This window comes from Grammomys surdaster, unplaced genomic scaffold (genome assembly GCF_004785775.1).
Source record: "Grammomys surdaster isolate TR1022 unplaced genomic scaffold, NIH_TR_1.0 149, whole genome shotgun sequence".
Lineage (NCBI taxonomy): Eukaryota > Metazoa > Chordata > Mammalia > Rodentia > Muridae > Grammomys > Grammomys surdaster.
Window position 1 is genome coordinate 6,855,487 of NW_021604607.1, and position 6,003 is coordinate 6,861,489.

Consider the following 6,003-nt stretch of genomic DNA (forward strand, 5'->3'; position numbering starts at 1 on the left):
GGGGACAGCCAGCTCTCGGGTAACTAGCTGGGGGACAGCCAGCTCTCAGGTAACTAGCTGAGGGGACAGCCAGCTCTCAGGTAACTAGCCGGGGTCTTTGTTTTTATGCCCCTGTGTCAGTTGCCTTGACTCTAATAGGAGAATGATAATGCAAGGAGTATTGTTTCAGAAACGACTCTGAAGGAAACCTTTTGAGACAGGTATCTGTGCTCTCTGCTTCCGCCTACCCTTTCCACTCTGGCTGGCTTTGTGTGTCTTTGCCTCAGGAGAGGCCTGTGACTAGACTTCCAGGGTTTTGTTCTGAATCTATGGAGAAGTTCTGTTGGAATTACTTATGCAAGTAGAAAATTCTGTCATTACAAATGCAGCAGGGACCTCCCCTGACCTCTTGGTGGTACTCTCTTCATGTGTATGCCTCAGAGAGTCTGGGTCTTTGCCAGAACCCCTCTTCTCTAGAAAACAGCAGAGGAGTGAACCCAAAGAGATTTGCTCATGCAATGGGAAGGCTCACCAAATGGTTCTTGGGCTTCTTGAGACTCCTAACCCCAGGGATGGGGCTGTAGCTCGTAGACATAACATTTGCCTAGCATGCACAAAGCCATGAGTTCAACACCTCCCCCACCCCATAGTACACCACTGGACACCTAGTCCTTCTCAGAGTCCCACCTGATGTCAGAGAAGCATTTTAAGGTCCCACCACATAAGAGGCCCAAGTCTTAGGGCTTCCTGTACTCTGGAGGTGTGTATCTTTTTAAGGTTGCTGATAAAACAAAACATAAGCATACAAACCTCCTGTGTGATTATTTTATTGTTGCCGCTGCTGCTGTTTGAGAGACATTTTGTAGATTACAAGCTGCAGCTGGGAAGCGGTAAATGCTTTGTGAAATCCAATGCTAGCGTAGGCCTGGCCGGCTTCATCCCAGAGTGTTCATTTGACACCAGCTCTTTGTTTATCCTTTTGTAGGTGACATAAATAATTACCATGTTCTTCTAAGGCCATTTTCCTGCGATAGCTTGCTTCTCTCCTTAAATATTTTAGGAGGAAGTGTAACGTGCTGTCTGTTGTGTTGTCTTTCCCCTCTGTGATTCAGAAAGCCTGGCCTCCTGATTCAGTCAACGTAGTCTGTAGATAGTTTTGTATTTCATTCCAAATAAGGATAACCCAAACCTTGATAACAAAGTAAACAGGTGCACAAAATCTTTCCTTTTCAGGGGTGTTATCTTTCCCACTGTTTCCCACTGGTTTCAAGGCCTCCAAATATGGATTGTCTACGGTTTTCAATGAGCCACTAATTTGAAATGTCTACAAAAATTAGTACAAAAAATCTTTTCCAGATAAAAACTACTAAAAATAGTTACACAATTTATGTCCTAAAACAGAGTGTATTCCTTTTCTTCTTCATTCAATAAGAAATACAAAGATGCCATGGAAAGCTTTCAGAGCAATAATTTGAATATAACAATAAGTATTTCTAGCCATGGACACACACGCACACACACACACAGGTTGAAGATGGAAGAATATGAGGTCTTACTTGAGTAGCAGTTTATCTTGCAACCAAAGCTGAAGGATGGAGAAAACTTCTACATAAAGGTAAAGGAATATAGACAACAGAGACAAGCAGGTGACTACAGAAAATAATTGTTTGTATAAAATAACATCTATGTCTAGAATGATTCTTAATGAAATTACTTTCAAATTAAAGTTTTTCAAGACAAATTTGAAAACATTCATTGCCAGAAAAAGTTACAAGATTTTTTTTTAAGTTTTTTTTTTAAGTCTCTTTTCAACTAGGCTTTCTGAAGCAAAGTTAGGTCATTGGAAAGATGAAACAAAGCCAAGTGACACAATATATTCTGTCATGGCTGTGCCACATTTGCCCATGTGAGAAATAATGCTCCCAAAGGCCTTGCCTTGCCTGATGTGATCTACTTCCAAAAGGGAATGATTGCCTAGCCGACCATATTGGTTGCCTGTTGCTTGGTAACAAGCATTCCCAAACCAAAAGCTTAAAACAGCATTCATCACCCTCCTTTTCCCCAGGTGCAGCTTGGCTGGTTTGTGCTTCACACACACCGAGGCTCTCTCATGACGAGAATTCCAGTATTTGCTAGGCTGCTACAGTTATGCCAAGTCTCAGTTGGTTCCAGATCTGTGTCCAGTGCACTTATCCTTTGGTCTTCCACAGAATGTGAGACCCAGGACCCCAGCTCCTTGCTGATCGCTGGCCAGAGGTTGCCTCAGTCTCATTCCGTGTGACATAAAGAAAGTAAGTAAGTGTGGGAGAGAAGACCAAGACAGTGGGAAAAGAAGATGGGGGGGGTCACACTCATTTTAACGTACTCTGCGAATGATGCCCCGTTACCTTTCCATGCTTTATGTATTAGAATCAAGCCCACCAGGATCAGCTCACACTCCAAAGGACAGAGTCTTCCAAGAGTGTAGACACCGGGAAGTAGAATCATTGGGAACCATCTGTAGGACTCTGACCATATCAACCTGAACTTTAAAACAGACATAATAAGCTGATATTTTAAGATTTAAAATTTATGTGGTTCGTATTTCTTATATCCATTGGCAAATTCCTTTTTTACTCTATATGAGCTTCATATGCCACTGAGAAGTACAAATCATCTTGCTGGCAAGCAAACTATACTCAGCAAAGATATATTCAGTTATATGGTCAGGTTTCTGAGGTCAGGGACTTATCTGTCATGTTCTCTATTGTACCCCAGTGTCTATCTTGGGTTTGATGCAAACCAGACACTCAGGAGAAAGCTGGCAAATGAACGGCTTCAAGACTACTTACAGCAGATCTACAGTAAGTACTGTGTTCTTGACTACACTCTTCATAAAGTGAGCAGCAGAAAGACATGCTTTTGTATCATGAGCAAAAGGAAGACATTGTTAGAACTTGGGGTTTTCTAAGCCAGCCCCAGACTTGAAGTTACCAGCTCTATAAAAACTTGGGTTGCTAGTAACACAAGAGCCAGCTCCATTCGAGGGCTGTTCTTGGTGTCAACTTGACTGTCAGGAATCAACTGAAAACCTAGCAGCTGCACTTGAAGTGGGAAGGTTCAAATTTCATAATCTGTGTCTTTTGAGCTGGGAAGATCCACCTTTACTCTGGGACACACCTGCTGGCAGCTCATATAAATAACACGGCAGAGGAAGAGGGAAGCTGGCTTGTTCTTTTGCTGGCAGGTCCACTCCTTCATTGGCATCAGAGCCTGCTTGCTCAGAACCCCACTGTCTACTGAAGACCAACGAAGACATTCAACCTCATACACTCATACTACAAGTTTTGTTTCTTTAGAGAACCCTGACAAACACTCCATTTTTTCATACAGGCAGAATTTTCTTTTCTTCTTTAATAAATTTCACTTCTTGTGGCCTATCCACTCACTGAGATACTGATAAAGGACCACAAATCTGAAGAAACAAAAGAACAGTTGGCTTTTAAAAATATACAAATAAAGCACAGGTGTGGTGATGAAATATAAAAGCATAGAAAATCCAGAGCCTTTGAGCCCTTCCCCAGTCCTTCTCCACCTTCAAAGGTTTGGCTGTTTCTTATTTAGCCTTTCAAATACTCTCCCATGAAGATTTTCTTTTCCTTCTCACAATTGGTAAAAATAATGATATACACCTGCTCCTCTTATCTTTAGTAGTTTGTTTGGAGGGCTAAGGTTAGAACACCTAGCATACTTGAAGCCTAGGATTCACATTCCATTACCACACACACACACACACACACACACACACACACACACAAAGTCTATCTTCTGGAAGCCATATAGACCTGTCTCAATTTCCATGGTGCCATAGAATTCCATTGTATGGACGCACTGTGAGTTACTAGACCTTACCTAGTAGGCGTTTGTTTCTACTCCCTCTTTGCTCCTTCCCAAGTGCAGTACCATAATGGACATGCTCAGCTTTGTACATTTGAATAGGTTTGTCTTATATTTGATACTTTATGATTTTATGTGGGTGTGTGCAGTGTGTGTCCCTGATGCCCAAAGAGTCCAGAAGAGGATATAAGATGTCCTAGAACTGGAGTTCCAGGTAGTTGTAAGCCTCCATGTGGGTGCTGGGAATCAAACTCTGGTCCTCTGAAAGAGCAGGTGACATTCTTAACTGCTGTTCCATCTGTTTATCCCTTGAGATTATTTTATAGATCATCCTTAGTCACAAAATTGCTAGACTAAAGGATTTGTGTGTGTGTGTGTGTGAGTGTGTGTGTGTGTATACTTTTCCTTTTGATCAAGACAGGGGTTCTCTGTGTAGCAGCCCTGGCTGTCCTGGAGCTCACAGTAGACCAGGATTGCCTCAAACTCAGAGAGAACCCCCTGCCTCTGCCTCCCAAGTGCTGGGATTAAAGGCGTGCGCCACCACTTCCCAGCTAGGATGTGTATATTTTAAAGCTTCTTTGTGAATGAAATGAAATACAAATGTTTAAAAACAAAATAAACACAGAGTTTAATGGATTGTTTCCAGCTCAAGAAACGACTTCTGTTGACTGCATCCCAAGCTCCCTTTGTGGTCTGTGGCGATCGGAACTGGCTCCCTCAGCCCCAAGTCCCTACTTACTGGCTTTGGAAATCACTTCCTTCTATGGATTTTATCCAATTAACATTTCTAAAAAGGAGAGCTTTGCGTTGCCAATTTTTAAAAGCTTTTATGTCTTTTGAAGTTTTTTGTGCCCACAGTTTCTCCTACAAACTTTTCCAAACAGTTAACCTGCTAAAGGCCCCAGAAGCCAGAGTGTTCGAGCTACAGTTTCTGTAGGTTAATTCAATCTGAATTAGCCTGTTTACTTGTTCCTGGTGTGGTTTAACATGCTACTCTGCTCCCTGTAGCTCCTGCAAACCAGCAGCTAGGTTGAAATTTTGGTGAGGCTCAGGCTTGATCCCATGGTATTACCACAATGGTGGTATACCAGGGAGCCTCTGGCGGCTAGTTGTCTGCCTGTGTCTTAAGCAGGTGTGGATGCTGACCACCCAGGTCCATTACATCACTGTGGGCTACAGACTGTTCTAATCTGTTACTTCTTAATCTACTTGCTAAAAGAATTCTGTTTAAAAACGCATCTGTTCCTCTGTTGTTTGTTTAATCAGTGATGCTGTTCTGCCAGGAAAGGCAAAGCAAGTGCCTAGTTCTTTCCCTGTGTTTACAAGCTAACAGTTTTCTTTCAACACTCATAGGTAACTTGGTTTACTTATCTTGGACTTACATATATGCATGGGTTCAGCACACATGTATTTGAAATATTTTATGGGTTTCTAGTTATTTGAAGTTTGGTGTGCTTCATGTTTGGCCTCTGAGAGCCTCTTCTGTTGGCACTTGAATCTGAAACAACCCAGCATGCTCAACAGCTTCCTTACTATCTCACATGACCTGGTTTCTGGATTGTCTTCCACATCTTACACCACACACCTGGCCTCAGCCCTTCAACACCCTGGTTTCTCATATGGCAATGGTATTTCTAAACCTAAATTCAAAACACAAAGTATGTATGTATCTATTTTTAAAGATCAAATAACTCAGCCAGTAGTTGTAGCACACACTTTCAGTCTGGCACTCAGGAGGTAGAGACAGGTGGATCTCTATGAGTTTGAGGACAGCCTGGTCTACAGAGAAACCCTGTCTCAAAAAAGCAAATAAGCAAAAAGGATAAAATAACTTGTTAGTTCATTCTGATATTCTGGTTCAAATTAAGGATGGCTGGGCTTTCACAGAAGGCTCAGAATGGCGGTGCCACCATTTGGGTTGGTTGTAGTCAATCGGATCAGTAGGTATCATACTCTTTCACTTGTGTCTGTATTATCTGCATTGTCAGAGTATATGCCAATGTATACAAAGTCTAGAGTATACACCCAGTGTATACAAAACCTAGAGTATACAGCCAGTGTGTACAAAACCTAGAGTATACAGCCAGTGTGTACAAAACTGAGAGTATACAGCCAGTGTGTACAAAACCTAGAGTATACAGCCAGTGT

General features: G+C 42.1%; 1 long non-coding RNA gene across 1 annotated transcript in view; it reads left to right on the top strand.

Moving 5' to 3' along the window:
• The first annotated feature begins 2,162 nt into the window (after nucleotides 1-2,162).
• LOC114619296 overlaps nucleotides 2,163-6,003 on the top strand; it is a 27,563-nt gene continuing 23,722 nt past the window's right edge. The window contains exons 1-2 of the long non-coding RNA XR_003711107.1: nucleotides 2,163-2,270; nucleotides 2,737-2,822. This is a non-coding gene — a long non-coding RNA (uncharacterized LOC114619296). The remainder of the gene's footprint in view (nucleotides 2,271-2,736; nucleotides 2,823-6,003) is intronic.